This window comes from Notolepis coatsorum (genome assembly GCF_963971535.1).
Source record: "Notolepis coatsorum genome assembly, chromosome: 1".
Classification (NCBI taxonomy): domain Eukaryota; kingdom Metazoa; phylum Chordata; class Actinopteri; order Aulopiformes; family Paralepididae; genus Notolepis; species Notolepis coatsorum.
Genome location: NC_140165.1, coordinates 131,361,107 through 131,380,189, shown reverse-complemented (window position 1 = coordinate 131,380,189; position 19,083 = coordinate 131,361,107).

Sequence of the window (19,083 nt, the reverse complement as noted above, 5' to 3'; positions counted from 1 at the left end):
TATCTGCCGGTCCACAACGGAGAGACGTGGTGCGACCTCACGTGTAGAGCACCGCCTCACCTGGAGTCCTCTCCGGGGGGTAATTCCAACACTCGACAGTGTTGGCCTTTATCCATGGAATAATCAAAGCACACAAAGCATAATCCAAGAGCCGTGGAAGGCTCGCCGTCGTCGGGTAGAGTAATCCAATATACAGGTCCAGTCGCTCTTGACCCGGAGCTCCTCGGATGCAATCACCACTAGGGGTCTGACCAGCCTGGATAAACGTCCAGATAACGTCAGGAACGATGGGGGTACTGATAACTGTAGAACTCGAACCGAACGATGCACCATACATAAATAGACTATTATTAGCTTAATAGAATACGTCCAACTCGACGGTATGGTGCCAAACTATGACCATTCAACTATTAATCTACACGATATCTCAATGCCTATTCTGGGCCAAGTAGGCCCTACTACACCGCACGTGCGTCGTGGGGAGGCTTTTGCGTCTGTCACTCTGTTGGAGGGTAAAGAACTGGACTAAAAGAAAGTTCTACTTTACGAGCGCCATATATATATGCGCTATGAACAAATAGTACCATTCGTATTTCGCCCGGCGTATTACTGCGCGGAACCGGGGGTTGCCTCGACATGTTAGGCGGCACGATTGAACTTGGACCTAGGGGTATGGCAACCTGGCGCCAGGTTCTCGTCCAATGGTAGAATGAAACTATTATGGGCTGTTTAGTAGAAACGGGGATATTCAATGCATATTGTACAAGGAATATACAGGGGATATCAAACGATATACAAATACAATTAAATATATATATATAAATAAATATACATATTCGGTTTAATCTGATCCTTCACAACAATTATTATTATTATTATTATTGACATTATTATTTTGCACATGCTATATTTTATGTTTGTATGCCAGTGGTGATGTTCCAAACTAAATTTCGTTGTACCAACAATGACAATAAAGATTCTATTCTATTCTATTCTAGAATGCCAGCTCTCTGAACGGTCTGGGAAAGGTTTAGTTGAAGCCATAGGTGCCAGCAGCTGCTGGATCCCAAGGGTTCACATACTGTAGTTATGGACACAAGGATATTTCATGTTTAATCATTGTATTTAGTAAATAATCAAAATATATGCAAACTATTCAATCATGACATGCTTTATCAGAAAATGTATCTTAGTTGAAGATATAATAAAGATTCATGTGTGAAATATTGAAAACTGACTTTTCCAAAGGGGTTCACATACTTTTGAGCAACACTGTATGTCCGTCTGTTCTCTGGTCTGCATCCCCTTAACAATTGTGTGTATTGAGCTGTACTGTATTGTACCCATTCTGCAATCTGTTAATAAAATGTTCAATCAATCAATCAATCAGTATGCTTGGAAACAGGCATTTTCAATAAATGTATCCTCGTCACTCGGTCGAGCTCCAGCTCTGTCACTCAATGACTTTTCCTAAAAGTACCCGTTTTATCTGGCACGGTTTCTGAAATTTCAAAATGACTTCAGGAAAATGTAATTAGAACGTTATTCCACATATGGGCCGTTGGAACAGACGAAAGTCACAGCACTTTGCGAGCATCTAGTGCAGGGGTGACCAACCCGTGGCTCACGAGCCGCATGTGGCTCTTTGTCCGTCAATGTGTGGCTCTTCCATAAAAAGAAATAAAAGAAATATATATAATTGTTATTATTATATATTTTTTTTTATATATATATTTTTTTTTTATGTCACTCAAACCTAAATTTCATTGTGGTAAACATCATATTTTTATATTCAGAGGTAATTATATAGTTTAAACTGTTTATTTTTCTCATATTTCTCATATAAGCTGTCGGGTCATCTGACCTGTTCCTGGCGGGAATTAGTGGCATTTTCTCCGTGGCTGTGCTAGTGTTAGTGGTATTTCTTTGTTAAAATAAGTGTTAATTTTTTACATTCTGACAGCCATCATTGATATAGTGTTTGGTCATTATATATAATATATAATTTAGTCCCTCCACTCCCTTCCCACTTTATCCAATCAGGAGAAGACCCTAGATATTTGCCAAGCCAAATTTTCTTACTGCATTGATTGATTGATTGAAAATGTTATTAACAGATTGCAGAATGGGTACAATACAGTACAGCTCAATACAAACAACTGCTAAGAGGATGAAGACCAGAAAAATACTTTCGTCTTGTTTACATAAGGGTCCTCCATTTTCAATTCATCAAGACATTTATGACATACAAGACATACAAATATACGGTACTACTGTGTAAGAAATAGAGAACATAAATAAAATAAAAGTCCGAAGGGGAAGAAATTGTAGGGGAGAACGGGGGACGTTGTCACACTTTTTACTCTAGTGTGAATTGCTCATTATCAAAACATCTTTCAATAGTCATTCCTACATTAAATTGAAGCTTAAGATGTTGGCTTGAAATGTGTATCCCTCTCATTTTCCAACATATTGTAACAAAGAGTTAATCACCTATCAAAGACACTGACACATTGTGACAACCAACCCCATCATGTCACCATGTGTTTTTATTTTTTTTTAAGATTTTTTTTTTTAGCGTTTATCGCTTTATTCTACTGGGCAGTCCAGTAGAGAGAGAGAGAGAGAGAGAAGTGAAATGGGAGACAGAGTGGGGGGAAGACATTCGACAAATAACGACGGGTTTGGGAATCGAACCCGGGTCGGCGTGCCGCGACTCAGCGCGTTATGTGGTTCGCCACTGGGGCGCCCCGTCACCATGTGTTTTAATGGGAACAAATCTTAAAAAGAAGACAAGAAGGCAGAACTAAATTTGAAAGTTTAATTGCATTGACAAGTTGACAAATACATAACTTAATGCATCTTAACATGAACATAAACAGGAACACATCTTTAGGCCATCCTATATATATATAAAAAAGAAAAAAACATACATTTACTTGTTACAGTGATGGCAAATGTAGGGTCTGGGCACTCCATGTGACAACCAACCCCAAAGAAAATGTGACGACCAACCCCAACTGGAATGTCTTGATAGCATCAAGGCTAACAGCCATCTAACAACTAGTTAGCTAGCTAACAACAATCTAAACTATAGCTATCCCTTCACACTTTTTAAGGTTAATAATTGTTTCATTATAAACCAATTGTGTAAAAGCCTAGAAGAAAAATACTGAGGAGCGGAATATTTACAAATGGACATGAAAAACACAAAAAGCCCTCTCACCTCAAATTCAGCTGTTTCACTCCAAAGATGACAATGTAGGTGAACTCTGACCCCAATTCTGGACATTTAAATACCAAAGTATGGGAGACAGGACTCTCTGGTGATGAAATATAATGAGTGTGACAACCTACCTGTGTGACAACGTTACGTCCCCCGTTCTCCCCTACATTAGAGGGGGTGGGGGCATAGGCGGAGTTTGAACTTGACGCCAGGGGGTGCGACTGCTCTGCGAACTATACCCGCGCAGCGGGCGCGCGCGATTTTTTTTGACCTTTATTTTATTATTTTAGCGTTTTTACAATGCCCTAACCCCTAATTTTTTATTTTATTTAGGTAGTACAGCAGCACACACACACACTCACACACACAGCACTACGGGGGATCATTTTTAACTGACTTAGGCTCTAATTATTATTATTCATAGAGACTCTCGAGCAATAATAATTATTACAGCCTCCATTTTTCGTGGACGAAAAATATACCAGGCTATAGATATCAATTTTCCCGAAATAACGCTACCTGCCTCGACAAAATTCGTGCATTGGTTATCCAGATACATTAATTATCATCTCAGAATAAGTGGCTTTGTATCGCGCTGCTGCTGCTGCTGCTGGCCGCGCGTTGCCGTTAACCCTTTCACTGCCACACTACAGAAGGTTCGCCTTATAATGTGACATGATTACTACTATAAAATGAATGTATTGTAAAACAAAACATAATAGAATTCAGATTTGTTTCTCACAATTATTATAATTTTATTAAAATAAAAATAATCTTGATTAAAAAAAGAAAAAAAAAGAAAAGGCAATTTCACCCCCGGCCACCAGGGGGTGCAATGCACCCCCTGCACCCCCATAAACTCCGCCCATGGGTGGGGGGTGGGATTTTGACATTTACCGGGGCCCGTTTCTAATTGCAGCCACCAGTAGGTGCTCTTTGAGAGCGGTTTTGAAGGAGGGTAGGGATTCACATTGCTTTACGGCTGTGGGTAGGGGTAGGGCATTCCACATATGCATAATTGCTAAACGTGTTTAGTCCCTTGTTTGAGCCGAATCTGGGTTGAACGTGATTTGTGGAACTCCCTCTGGTGTTGTGGTCGTGGAATTCACTGACCTTTGGGAAGTATTTCGACAGGTACATGGGTATCTTTGTGGTGTAGTCGTGTATCTTGTAGACAAGGTCCATTGCAAGTTGCTGTACTCTGTCGTCTACTCTAAGCCATCCTAGATTGTTAAAATGGGCAGGGGTAAGTGTAATGTTATGTCTAGTAACATCAGGGACTAGATTACGCTGTGCAGGATACCTGTGTAATACGAGTCAGCCTACAACAGGACGGAGCATGCGCAGGACCATCCCGCGAGTAGCCGGCCAAGCATGCAGTCGTGTTCCGAGTCAACCCATACCTGATGTTGAATAAAGAGTGTTTACTAAACCAACCAAGTGATTATATAACATTACATGGTGTCAGAAGTCAACCATGGCAAAGTTCCCACCGCCGAGCAGTTTGGACTTCAGCCATCCGGAGCAGTGGCCTGAATGGAAACGCAGATTTCACAGGTACAGAATCGCAACCAAATTAGACAAGGAGGAAGAAGAGGTGCAAGTGCGCACTCTGCTGTACGCTCTTGGAAGTGAAGCCGAATCGATCATCAAGACCTTCGTTTATACAGCCGACGGAGATGAAAAAGTATATGCAATTGTGCTGGACAAACTGGACAAATATTTTGTGCCGAAAGTTAACGTCATACACGAGCGAGCAAAGTTCCACCAGCGTGCACAGAAGGATGGAGAAAGCATGGAGGAATACATCCGCTGTTTACACGAGTTGGCGAACACGTGCAGCTTTGGAACTGTGAAAGATGAAAATGTAAGGGACAGACTCGTTATAGGAGTATTGGATAAAGAATTGTCACAAAAGCTTCAAATGATGTCGGATTTAAACCTAGAGAGGACATGCAGACACGCCAGGCAGTCAGAACAGATCAAAGGACAGATTTCCGAACAGAGTGGAGCCACTGAGTTGTGTGAGGTGACGCACACACAAAGACGAGCCTACTCCGCGCGGCCGAGAGGCGCATTTCAACCAGAGAGGAGAGGCAGCTACAGACCCCCCAGGCAGCAGCAGCACGCAGGCACAAGAAATGCAGCTCAAGGCAACTGCGACAGGTGCGGCAACCAGCACGCCGAGAGTGATATGTGCGCAGCCAGACGTGCTGAGTGTCGCAAGTGCGGTAAGAGAGGCCACTATGCTATTGTGTGTCGCACTCTACAAGTCAGTGATGTGTATGCAGAAGAGCAAACCGAACCTGATGGTTATTATTTCTTGGGCTCTATCACTGTGCAGGACTCTAATAAGCCATGGCCAATAAAACTGCAACTCCGGGAAGGTGAGGTTGAGTTTAAGATAGACAGTGGAGCTGACACCAGTGTTATTTCTCAACACACCTATGACGCATTGGTGACAAGGCCGAAGCTGGTGTATACACATACTGTTTTGGATGGTCCAGGGGGCAGACTAATTAACAAAGGCAAGTTCAAAACATTCACTTGTCACAAAGGGACATAGTACTGCTTCGACATACATGTTGTGGAAGGTCCCACAGTTAACAACCTACTGAGCAGAGAAGTGTCAGTAGCCATGGGTCTTATACAGAGAATGGAAAATGTGACAAATGTGCCCAGTGAGTCAGTGGTACCCAGCGAGTCAGTGGGACTTTTAAAAACAACTCCAGTGAAAATAAAACTGAGAGAAGGTGCAGTATCCTACTCTGTCCACACATCTCGCAGAGTCTCTGTACCCTTACTCCCTAAAGTGAAGGAGGAGCTTCAGCGGATGGTCAAATGTGGAGTTATTGAGGAAATAACAGAACCAACTGAATGGTGTGCCCCGATGGTGGTTGTGCCACGAAAGAATGGTCGAGTGAGAATATGTGTGGGACTAAATAGCCTCAGCGAAGCCGTGCAGAGAGAGAAGTATATCTTACCGACTCTAGATGATATACTCCCCAAGCTGGCCGGTTCAAGCATGTTCTCACTGCTGGACGCTGCTACAGGATTTTGGCAAATTCCTCTGGAAAAAGACTGTGCCAAATTAACAACGTTCATCACGCCATTCGGAAGATATTTCTTCCACCGCCTTCCGTTTGGTATATCCAGCGCTCCAGAAATATTTCAGAGGGAGATGAATAATCTTCTCAAGGACCACGCAGGTGCAGCAGCCTTCATGGATGACATAATAGTCTATGGAGAAACCACAGAGGTGCATGACCAACGCCTGAAGACGGTACTGAAAACGCTAAGCGATGCTGGATTGAAGCTCAACGAAGAAAAATGCAAACTGAGACAGTCACAGGTCCAGTTTTTAGGCCACATCGTTGACAAGCGTGGTGTCAGGCCTGACATGGGAAAAGTGGAGGCTATAAGAAACATCCAGCCACCTGGAAACACCACAGATCTGAAGCGGGTCATGGGCATGGTGCACTATCTTGGATGCTATCTGCCCAACCTAGCAGATGTCACACACCCACTCAATGACCTACTGAAAGCTGACACAGCATGGATGTGGGGCCCGGCACAAGACAAGGCTTTCACTAAAGTCAAGCAGATGTTGACAGAGGCGCCCATACTAGCCTTCTACGATGTCAGCAAGCCGACAGTTGTAAGTGCCGACGCCAGCAGCTATGGATTAGGAGGTGTTCTCCTTCAAAATCACAGTGGACAATTATTGCCAGTCACATACTGTTCTCGCACCTTGACAGATGCTGAGACAAGATATGCTCATATTGAGAAGGAGTGTCTGGCGGCAGTCTGGGCATGTGAAAAGTTCTCCAAATACATATACGGCCTGGACAACTTCACCATTCAAACAGACCATAAGCCATTGGTCCCACTCTTCAACCTCAAAGACATTGATGCAGTGCCACTTCATTGTCAACGACTGCTCCTGAGGATGATGCGATTCAACGCGAAAGTGGTGTATGTCCCAGGCAAACTGCTTGTAGTAGCAGACACGCTCTCAAGGCATCCTTCTGCAGCGCTGCACCTGGAGACGGTTGAGCTGTCAGACGACATAGCGGCTCTAGAGGAAGCCACACAGGCAGCATGGCCAATGTCAAGTTCACGTCTGGATGAGGTTAAAGAGCGCACAAAAGAAGACCCAGAGCTACAGATGGTGATACAGTTTGTGAGAAATGGCTGGCCAAGATACGCATCCAAAGTGCCAAGCAGCATCATGCCATACTATGCAGTAAAAGATTCCCTTTCAGTATGCCGCAACCTGATCATCTATCGTTATTCCCAAATGCATGAGGGCAGTACTAGTGGAACGACTGCACGACGGCCACATGGGCATTGTGAAGTGCCGTGAATGCGCCAAGCAGAGCGTCTGGTGGCCGGGCGTCGGTAAAGCCCTGCAGAAGTGGATTGAACACTGCAAACAGTGCCAGGTGACAAAACCCACCCAGAACAGAGAGCCGCTCATGCGACGCCTCTACCCGACAGACCCTGGTCAAGAGTGGCTGCGGATATCTGCGAAGTGGACAAAAGAAACTACCTGGTTGTTGTAACTGAGGGGTACAATTCCCTGACTGTATTACTAGATATGATACTTACTACCACTACCTTTGTACTTAATATTCGGCCACCCAGTACACGGCATAAATATATTATCATGAACACTCTCACGTAGATGAAACGGATCCAACACAAATGTACGAATTAGAAACAGGTCTTTATTTCTACACAGCGATGGTGTGTAGAATAAGCACTTAATCACTTAATTACATTTATGAATTGAAATAGTATGCACTTTTATGGCAAAGAGTATTCGTCTGTATATCAATAGAGAATGTCCAATCTCTGAAGGCGCAGGTGGTAAATATACGACCTGGAATAGTTAAGGAATAACAGCAATGATACTTTAATGATTATATACTAGATACACTAGAGGGGGTTAATCCGGTCGCTTGTAAGCCGACAGGAGTAGGAGGGGGGGGGGGGGGGTAGAATCCGGCTGCCTCGTCCGGCCAAGGGTATCCCAGGTGAACCCACTGTAGTGCCGTTCAATGCGCCGGCGATCCTTGGACCACAGATGAAAGCAGGTGGACTCTTTGTGGGCCGGCTCTCTCCGGTCCACGGGAGAGAGACGTGAAGCGACCTCGTCTTGCAGAGCGTCTCCTCACCTTGCGTCCTCTCCAGGGGGGGGGGTTCCAACACACGGCAGTGTCGGGGGTCTTTATCCATGGAATAATCAAAGTATCCAAAGCATAATCCGTGCCTGGGAAGGCGGGCTGTCGTCGGTAGAATAATCCGGTATACAGGTCCACTCGCTCGTCGGCTCTGGGGCTCCTCGGGTGCAGCTTCACATAGGGTCAACCACCCTGGGTAAGCAGCCAGTTCTCTGCCCGAAACGATGGGGTACTGACTACGGTAGTATTCTCACCGCACGAAGCACTATATATTAACAGACTATTATTAGCTTAATAGACTACGTCCAACTCGACGATATAGTGCCAAATATGACTATTCAAATATTAATATACACGATGTCTCAATACCGATGGTAGGCGAACTTGGCCTTACTCCCACACGTGGCGTCGCGGGGAGGCTTTACGTCTGTGACTCTATTGGAGGGTAAGAAACTGGACTGAAAAGAAAGTCCTACTTTAGTAGCGCAGTATATATACGCACTATGAACAAATAGTCCCATTAGTGGTGCGGTAGCCAAATTCCTACGCGGAACTAGGACTTGTTCGTACATGTCGAGCGGTACGTTTGAACTGGGTCTGAGGGGTATGGCAGCCTGGCACCAAGGTCTCGACCAATAGTAGAATGGAGACTATTATGGGATGTTCAGTAGGCTAGAATGGATATTCAATGCATATTGTACAAGGAATATACAAGGGATATCAGGGAATATTAGAGAATATACGAATATAATTAAATATATATAAATAAATATATATATTCGGTTTAATCTGGCCCTTCACAACAGCCACCCCCTGAATAGGTCCCAGACCTAATCAGTTAAACAGAGACAGATTAATCGCGTTGTCTATTTACACATAAGGGTTTGCTGTAGGGGTCAGTCAACTTCACAAAGTCATAGGGTTGTAGGGTCATGGTCATCATCGATTGTGTCTGGGAGTCGAGGCAGTTCTATGAGCCTTGCCACGAGACGGGTGTAAGTGCGACCCTGGACGAGCACTTCAGCTGCTCGGACCTTGCCGTCGGCACCGGTGATCACTTTGCTTACGCGGCCGGCCGGCCACATAGCTCTGGGCAGTGATTGATCAATAATCATGACGACTGTTCCTTCTGTCAAATTGTCTCTCTCCTTTACCCACTTCTGGCGGGTCTGTAGAGACGGTAGGTAGTGCAGTAGGAAACTGTTCCAAAACTTGTCGGCTAATACTTGGCTGTACCTCCACATTCGTCGGCCGTTCGCTTCTTCAGGCCGGTACATTGTCTGTGGTAATGCAGGATCTAGCCGCCCCATCAGGAGTGTGTTGGGGGCTCTGCGTAGGCGACCACCCACTCTGATGAGGGTATGAGCGTCGCTCTCGGGGGCCAGGTGAATTAATCTGCTGTCGGATGGGACGGGCTTTCCTCCCCGTAGACAGGCCAATTCATCGGGGAACGAGTCTCTCTGGGCTCGCTGCAGTAGAAGCAATTCTGCTTCCTCGTAGTTAGCTGCTGACATATCAGCGGGGGACTTGCACTCCGGGTGGTACCGCAGGAATGTTCTTTGTTGTGCACTCTCTATGGACGTGCAATCGTCTATGTTAGGGTCGGTGGAGGCTACGGTGCTCAATCCACAGAACACAGACTTCTTAATTTCCACCTCCTCTGGACTTGCTTCCCTCGGGATAGGCATGGGCCACTGTCCTTCCGGGAGTCTTAGGAATGCGGGGCCGTCACTGTAGACATTGCGACGGGTGAGGTCATCCAGGGGCATCCCCCGGGTGATGACGTCAGCTGGGTTCTGTTTTGTATCAACGTAGCGCCACTCTGTTTCTCCGGTTAACTCTTCGGTTAAGTCTTGAATCTCGGTGACTCTGACTCCCACGAAGACTTTGTACTTGCATGAGTCCGATTTGATCCAGGCGAGTACCGTCGTGGAATCTGACCACAGGATTGTTCTAGACACCGGTATGGTGAGCTCACGTTGGATGAGCGTGGCTAGGTGCGCTCCGGCTAGGGCTGCGCAGAGCTCTAGACGTGGGATAGATTGTTGCTTGCGTGGGGCTATTCTCGAGCGGGCGAGGACAAATGCTGTGTAGATCTCTCCCCCCTGGTCTTGGGCCCGCAAGTAGGCTACTGATCCGTATGCGACCTCTGAGGCGTCACTGAAGACGTGTAAGTCCATTTTACATGTCTCTGGCCTCACCGTGGGTGGGAAGTAGCTTCGGCGCATATTAACGCCTGGGAGTGAGTGGAGCTCCATCTCCCACTCTCTCCAGGTGGATGCAAGGTGTGCGGGAATGGGGTCGTCCCAGCCCTGGTCCTTGTCCCACAATGCTCGTACAATCATTTTTGCCCTGGTGGTGTACGGTAGAATACATCCTAGCGGGTCATATTGTCGGGCGAGTGTTGTGTACACACTCCGTCTGGTGGTCGGCGCCGCCGCCGGCCTTCCCTGCTCCGTAGTCAGGGGCTTGTGTCTGTAGTGAAGCGAATCTGTTTTGAATCGCCACACCAATCCCAGGGTCATCTCCTGGGCTTCTCCCGGGATTGTAGCCATCCAGGTCTCGCTGCTGGCTGCCTTGTCCTCGGAGGAGAGGCTGCGCAGTACTTGCGGATCGCTGCTGGCCCACTGCCTGAGATCAAAGCCGCCTTTGATCAATGAGGCGCGGAGTTTAATCAGGAGAGCCTCGGCTTCTGCCTGGGTTGAAAGGCTTTGTAGACAGTTGTCTACGTAGAAGCTGTTCTTTACGCTGTGTCGGACCTCTTCGTCCGCTGCTGGGTCCTCTGCTACATGTTTCTGTAGTGCAAATGTCGCACAGCAGGGGCTGCACGTCGTTCCGAAGGGGAGGACTTCCCATTGGTAGATGGCTGGGTGCTCATCTCCTGGCTTCTCTCTCCATAGGAACCGTAACAGGGGCTTGTCCGCCTCTACTAATCTCACCTGCAGGAACATTCCTTTAATGTCCCCGCTGATGGCCACCTTTTCCTGGCGGAAGCGGAGTAGAACGCCGAGTAGGGAGGGGCCGAGTGTGGGGCCGGGCAGTAACTCTTTATTTAGATTTTGGGATCCGATCTGGTAGCTGCAGTTAAATACTATGCGGTCTTTACCGTTGTGATGGACCTTGTGGTGGGGCACGTACCACGATTCAGTGGTCTGGTCAGCCTCTTTAATGTCCATCTTTGTGACGTGTCCCGCTGTGATGAGCTTCTCAATCTCAGCGCGGTATACACTCTCTTGGGCGGGGTTCTTGGCTAAGCGCCGCTCCGTGTTCAGCAGGTACCGTTCTGTGGCATCTGTCTTGGCGTGGAAAGTAGGCATTCCTTCTCGCCGCAGGAGTGGCGTGGCGTATCTCAACACGCCGTTGACCGGGACTCTCTTGGTCCCTGTCTCGAGGAGGTGAATGGCGTAAATGTCATCTTTAGAGCGAATGTCTTTCTTTCCGTTCTTAAAGGGCATTTGTTCTAAGGTCCATAGCCGCTCTACGTGTTGCAGGAGTGCGGTTTCTCCCTCTGTGACTCGGGAGTGGAGACATCTAGTGGCTGTACTTCGGTTGAGAGATTTGGCGAGCGGGCCTTGGAGAGTCCATCCCAAACGGGTCTCGACTGCTGCAGGGCAGCCTCGGGGTCCGGTATGAACCCGGTCTATCGGGACAATGAGGTCTGCATGGTCGGAGCCTATCAACAGGGTCGGCATAGCATTGTCTATGAGCGGGATCGGTAACTTGCGCAGATGTGCATATTTCTCCATCAGCTTGGCGACGGGGTATGTGTACCGCGACAGTCCTATTTCTTGGCTGGTGAAAGCGTCTGCAATCTGGTACCGTCGCTCAGGCTGGCCGCTTGCTGCGATAGAGAATGAGACATTCTCGCCCTTTATCGTCTTCAAATCTCGTCTTATTGTCCGAATTGTCATTTGGGTTTCGCTTCCCCGCAGCCCTAGCTGGGCCGCAGCGGAGGCGAGCAGCAGGGTCTTCTCTGACCCGTCATCGAGGACGGCGTAAGTGTCCAGGACTTTATTCTGGTAGCTTAGTGTCACACGCACTACTTTTAGGAGTACTCGGGCTCCACTGCTCCTGGCGGGATCGATGTACATGACGCTCGCTTTGCGGCTGGATGGTGCAGGTGAAGGGCGCCGTCTGTTACTGTCGTGAAGTATGTCCAGATGGGCTCCATCGCACTTGGTGCACCTTTTCTTTAAGCGGCATTCGGCTGCCATGTGTGAGCGCGCACAGCGAAAACAGCGCTTGTTGGACTTTATCCATTGACCTGCTTCCTCCGCGTTCAGCTTGGGGAAGGAGTCACATTGCGCTAGCCAGTGTTCTTTCTCACAGTAGGGGCACACTATCTTCCACTTCTCCATTCTGGAGGGGGTACTGTGGCTCCTGCTGCTCGGTACTGACTCCGATTGGTGCATCACAGTCACCGATCTTCTTCCATCATTTAGTCGTCTGGTTCCTTCTCTGGAGCCAGGGGTGCTCCGTCCGAATGTATCTAGCCGTAGGCTGCTGACTTCTCTCGCCAGGAAGTCTGCTAGATCGAGGAGGTTCGGTTCGGGGCCATTCGGGTCTCTGTGGTCCCTCTGCCGCCTAAAGCGCTCCTGACGAGCGGGCGGCAGCTTCTCCAGGATCCTTTCCACATTTGAGTTGGCGTAAAGTTCATGCCTCCCCTTCTCTCTTTGCGCTCCCAACATCCCTACCAGGGACTGCACTCTGATGGACAGGTCGTCCAGTGCTCGATTGTCTATTGCTGGGGGTAAGCGGTCGATGTGTCGGATCTCCTGGATCACGTAATCCCATATGCGCCCATACCTCTGGTCCAATGCTACCAGCGCTGCTGTGTATGGGGTGGTGGAAGTCGCGTAGGCGAGCGCTATATTATGTGCGCGGGGTACCTTTAAGTGCTTCAGTAGGATGGCGTATTTGTGGCGTTCATCCAATACATCCACCAACATGGTCTCCAGACACATGCGGAGTTCTGTATACTGGGCCCGGTTCTCTTGGGTGAAGTCGGGTACCATAGGCGTGCCAATGTATGACGCTGACTGTGGATACATCGGCGAGCGTTGGGGGAGAGGCCTCCTAGGCGAGTCTCCTCCCGCTCCTTGGTATGGGCTGGTACCGGCAGTGTACCATGGCCCGCTTGTCCAGGTGCTGTTCCTCGGTGCGGGTCGTGCGTCGTGCTCACCCGTGTATAGAGTCGGGGGTCTGTAGCGCAGCTCCGCGGGAGTATAGCCTGGGCGGTACCGGACCTCCTGGTCCGGTAGAGTACTGTGCTGTCTTCGGGCGTGGTTCTCCTCCTCTTCCTCTTCGTCTTCAGTTAGGTCATCCAGTGCTTGTAGTCTCTGGTTTAGCCTCTCCACAGGATATGCTGCTCCTTCCCGGTTGCTAGGTCTCGCTTGGACCGGTGGGGGGAGGTGGTCTGTGGGGGGTATAGACCTCGTCTGTTGGTCAAGTTCAGGGTTGTTTACTCGGCTAGGGGATGCCGCCCTGGAGGTGTGTCTAGACGAGTTCCTGGAGCCTCTGGCGGAGGGAGAGGGTGTTGTCCGTCTGATCAGCTGTTCTATTAGTTGCGACTGCTGTCTGTCGCGCGCTGCGTCCCGTTGAGCACCGGCTCGTTCTCGGGCCACATTCTCTTCCATCTGAATGCGTCTTATTTCTAGACGTATCTGCTCGTGTTCGCTTCGCTGCTGGATCTGCAGTCGGTCGCGTTCAGCAGCGGCGTTCAGGCTGATGAGGAAGGCCTGCTGTAGGGTCCTCTCTGCCTCGCTGGGAGAAGGCGGTTGTATAGGGGAGCCTTCCCTCGGGGTACTCCTTGCGGAGCCTTGGAGCTCTATCTCCACGGTGCTCTCCCCGTCTTCTTCCGTGCCGAGTTCTCTCTCGGTAGCGTTGTATTCCTCCCGGGACTCATCTGGGACTACTTCTTCAGTACTGGCGGGATGTGAAGTCATGTCTGGTTCCCACTGGTCCCCACCGTGAACTTGGTCAGTTACATTAGAGCCCGTAGGGGCCTCTATGGTCGGGGTAGTCTGGGCGTTGGGGTTAGACATACTTTTACTTTCTAGTTTTACCGCGTTTATTGTTAGTAGAAGACTAGGTTGTTGACTGACAGCGTAAGCCTCTAAGTACTGAGGGAGCCGTCGTTCGCGCTGCAGGCGTTGGTTAGGAGGATCGTTTCGTGGAGTGTTCATCATAGGCCATTTCAATATTAATAACACTATATTAATATTACACTAATTACCCTCCGGCTCGAAGGACCAATTGTAACTGAGGGGTACAATTCCCTGACTGTATTACTAGATATGATACTTACTACCACTACCTTTGTACTTAATATTCGGCCACCCAGTACACGGCATAAATATATTATCATGAACACTCTCACGTAGATGAAACGGATCCAACACAAATGTACGAATTAGAAACAGGTCTTTATTTCTACACAGCGATGGTGTGTAGAATAAGCACTTAATCACTTAATTACATTTATGAATTGAAATAGTATGCACTTTTATGGCAAAGAGTATTCGTCGGTATATCAATAGAGAATGTCCAATCTCTGAAGGCGCAGGTGGTAAATATACGACCTGGAATAGTTAAGGAATAACAGCAATGATACTTTAATGATTATATACTAGATACACTAGAGGGGGTTAATCCGGTCGCTTGTAAGCCGACAGGAGTAGGAGGGGGGGGGGGGTAGAATCCGGCTACCTCGTCCGGCCAAGGGTATCCCAGGTGAACCCACTGTAGTGCCGTTCAATGCGCCGGCGATCCTTGGACCACAGATGAAAGCAGGTGGACTCTTTGTGGGCCGGCTCTCTCCGGTCCACGGGGGAGAGACGTGAAGCGACCTCGTCTTGCAGAGCGTCTCCTCACCTTGCGTCCTCTCCAGGGGGGGGGGTTCCAACACACGGCAGTGTCGGGGGTCTTTATCCATGGAATAATCAAAGTATCCAAAGCATAATCCGTGCCTGGGAAGGCGGGCTGTCGTCGGTAGAATAATCCGGTATACAGGTCCACTCGCTCGTCGGCTCTGGGGCTCCTCGGGTGCAGCTTCACATAGGGTCAACCACCCTGGGTAAGCAGCCAGTTCTCTGCCCGAAACGATGGGGTACTGACTACGGTAGTATTCTCACCGCACGAAGCACTATATATTAACAGACTATTATTAGCTTAATAGACTACGTCCAACTCGACGATATAGTGCCAAATATGACTATTCAAATATTAATATACACGATGTCTCAATACCGATGGTAGGCGAACTTGGCCTTACTCCCACACGTGGCGTCGCGGGGAGGCTTTACGTCTGTGACTCTATTGGAGGGTAAGAAACTGGACTGAAAAGAAAGTCCTACTTTAGTAGCGCAGTATATATACGCACTATGAACAAATAGTCCCATTAGTGGTGCGGTAGCCAAATTCCTACGCGGAACTAGGACTTGTTCGTACATGTCGAGCGGTACGTTTGAACTGGGTCTGAGGGGTATGGCAGCCTGGCACCAAGGTCTCGACCAATAGTAGAATGGAGACTATTATGGGATGTTCAGTAGGCTAGAATGGATATTCAATGCATATTGTACAAGGAATATACAAGGGATATCAGGGAATATTAGAGAATATACGAATATAATTAAATATATATATATAAATAAATATATATATTCGGTTTAATCTGGCCCTTCACAACAGTTGTAGTCGACTACTTCTCAAGGTATATCGACCTCGTCTACCTACCAGACATGACAAGCGCCACAGTGAGGTCTCGCCTCAGCGCCATCTTTGCAAGGTGGGGCTGTCCCACGACCCTGGTGACGGATAAAGGGGCCTCACTTCTGTGGGCATCAGTTTCAGCAGTTTGCAAAGGACTATGACTTTCACCATGTCACAACGAGCCCACATTTCCCACAAGCAAATGGAGCTGCTGAGAGAGCAGTGAGGACGGCTAAACACATTCTGAAACAGAAGGATCCAGCACTCGCTCTTCTCAGCTACAGAGCAACTCCCATCCAGGCAACAGGATACAGTCCAGCCCAATTGATGCTGGGCCGCCAGATACGTACTCCTGTACCCATATTGGAGGAAAAGCTTATTCCCCGGTGGCCAGACATCAGCCTGGTGAGGGCAGCAGACTCCAGAGCCAAGGCTGCCTACAAACACCACTATGACAGACGTCACTCAAGCCGCCCATTGCCCCTACTCAAGCCGGGTGACCCTGTTGCTGTCAAACTTGACAGTCAAAAAGGGTGGACTACAACTGCCACTGTCCTGGACAAATGCGGTGTTCTTCGCAGGAACAGGCGACACCTGCGTCTGCTGACTTCACCACTTCCCCAGTCCGAGCATGAGGAGGAAGAGGAAGCAGACGGGGTAATCGAGGATGAAGCAGACAAACGACAGCTAGAGACGGTGACACCAATCCAGACACCAGCCACGGTCACCACATTGAGAGGCAGAGTGGTTAAAAAGCCATCACATCTGAAAGACTTTTTCACCTGAAAGACTGTATAGTGAGTGCGTAGGTTGCCAATGAGGCAGAATAATCTTCGGCACCTATGTGGGCAACCGGTAGTCTGACCCGGGAGTCTAGTTCAGGTTCATGTGACAGGGTTTGAAAATAAACTCTAAAAGCATTCACTAACGTTAATTGTTGAATCTAGAGGTTGTATGTATGGTTGTAAACTAACTGTAACTGTCCTCTACTGCTCCCATGACTGCATATATATCTGTGTCCACTGGAGGGCGCTATAGGCGGAGCTTCTACTGTCTACTCCAGGTTGGGAGTATATAAGCCTTGGTTCCCTCCTTCTCTTTCTTCTCCCCACATCTGCCTCTCCCGGAGAGGAGATCACATGAGCTGCTGTGTTATGAATCAATGTGAATGAATAAACCGCTGCCAGCAGAGCAAGGCCAAAGATAGAAACCATGCCTCTTGTACATATTATTGTCACCCCATAGCCAATTCTGATAACAGAATAATATGTTAATTAAAATAGCTAAGGTTAATATTGTAGTCATGTTCCATGGACTGCTAGATAATTTAATTGGTTTACTTCCCTCAGGTTAAGCTACTCAAAGGAGGGAAGATGTAATGTTATGTCTAGTAACATCAGGGACTAGATTACGCTGTGCAGGATACCTGTGTAATACGAGTCAGCCTACAACAGGACGGAGCATGCGCAGGACCATCCCGCGAGTAGCCGGCCAAGCATGCAGTCGTGTTCCGAGTCAACCCATACCTGATGTTGAATAAAGAGTGTTTACTAAACCAACCGAGTGATTATATAACATTACAGTAAGGTGGGTTTTAGGAGTAAGCCCAAGCAGTAGTCTGTAGTTTGTTTTGTGATGTTTGTAATCTGTTTTAATGCCTTTGAGGTGCTTTGGTACCATGAGGTGCAAGCATAGTCGTAGAAACCTTGAATGAGTGCTCCTGTTAGAGTCTTCAAGGTATTCTTATTTACCAGAGAGGAGATCCTGTACAAAAATCGTGTTCGTTGGTTGACTTTTTTTTATTACATTGGTTGCCATTTTGTCACAGGAAAGATTTGCCTCTAGGATGGAACCCAGGTACTTCATTTCATCTTTCCTTTGTGATAATATTGCCACCCACTGTAACAGAGAAGCCGTTGGCCTTGCTGAGCTTGCTATTTGATCCAAAGAGAATGGATTCCGTATTACCCAGGTGTAATGATAGTTTGTTATCAGCGAGCCAGGTGCAGATTCTACCGAGTTCAGAGCTGAGGGCTTTTTCAACCTGCAACTTGTCCCTGTCAGAGACCAGCAGGGCTGAGTCGTTTTAGCTTATCAATCAGAATGGAGTGATTGACGGTGTCGAAAGCCTTTTGGAGGTCCAGCATGACCATGCCGCAGTATTTGCCTGTGTGTATCCACCTTGTGTTTGAATCACACAATGTGCAGATCACAAAACCTACTGAAATATTTGAAGACGGGTGCTTCTTTATGTTGCATAACCGTGCACTATTTTACTTGTTCAAGCATAGTTGCAGTAAACTAAGTTGCATTTCTCATTTTGGTCAGAACATTTTTGCAGAGCGGAGGGACAAGGATACCCACTATAGGCCTACTGACCAAACACTCAGTGATGGGTGTCGGAATGTAGCACTATTTTAACGATAATAATAAAATAATAATAATTTTTCAACCATGTCCATGTCAAAACACATAAGAACATGTTGGCTCAACATGTGTTAGATATATATTCTACTGGCATAGATCTGCCCATTTTAACACACCTACTGTATACATATGTGTGTGTGGACTATTGATTGATTGATTGATTGATTGAAAAGTTTATTAACAGATTGCAGAATGGGTACAGTACAGTACAGCTCAATACATACAATTGTTAAGGGGATGCAGACCGGAGAAAGACTTTCGTCTTGTTTACATCGGGGTCCCATTTTCAATTCATCATAACATATATGACACACACGACATACAGATAGACAGTACTGCTACATCTATACATTTATGACATATCAGATTTGCAAATACAGTACTGTTTGTGATACAAAAAGTGTCCAGAAAAAGAGTGTATACATTTGACGTAGAAACTGTACATTGGGGGAGGTTGGATGGGGTTGGGTGGGTGGGTGGGGGCTGTACATTGGAGGTGGGGGGGGGGGGGGGGGGGGGGGTGGGTAGGGGGGG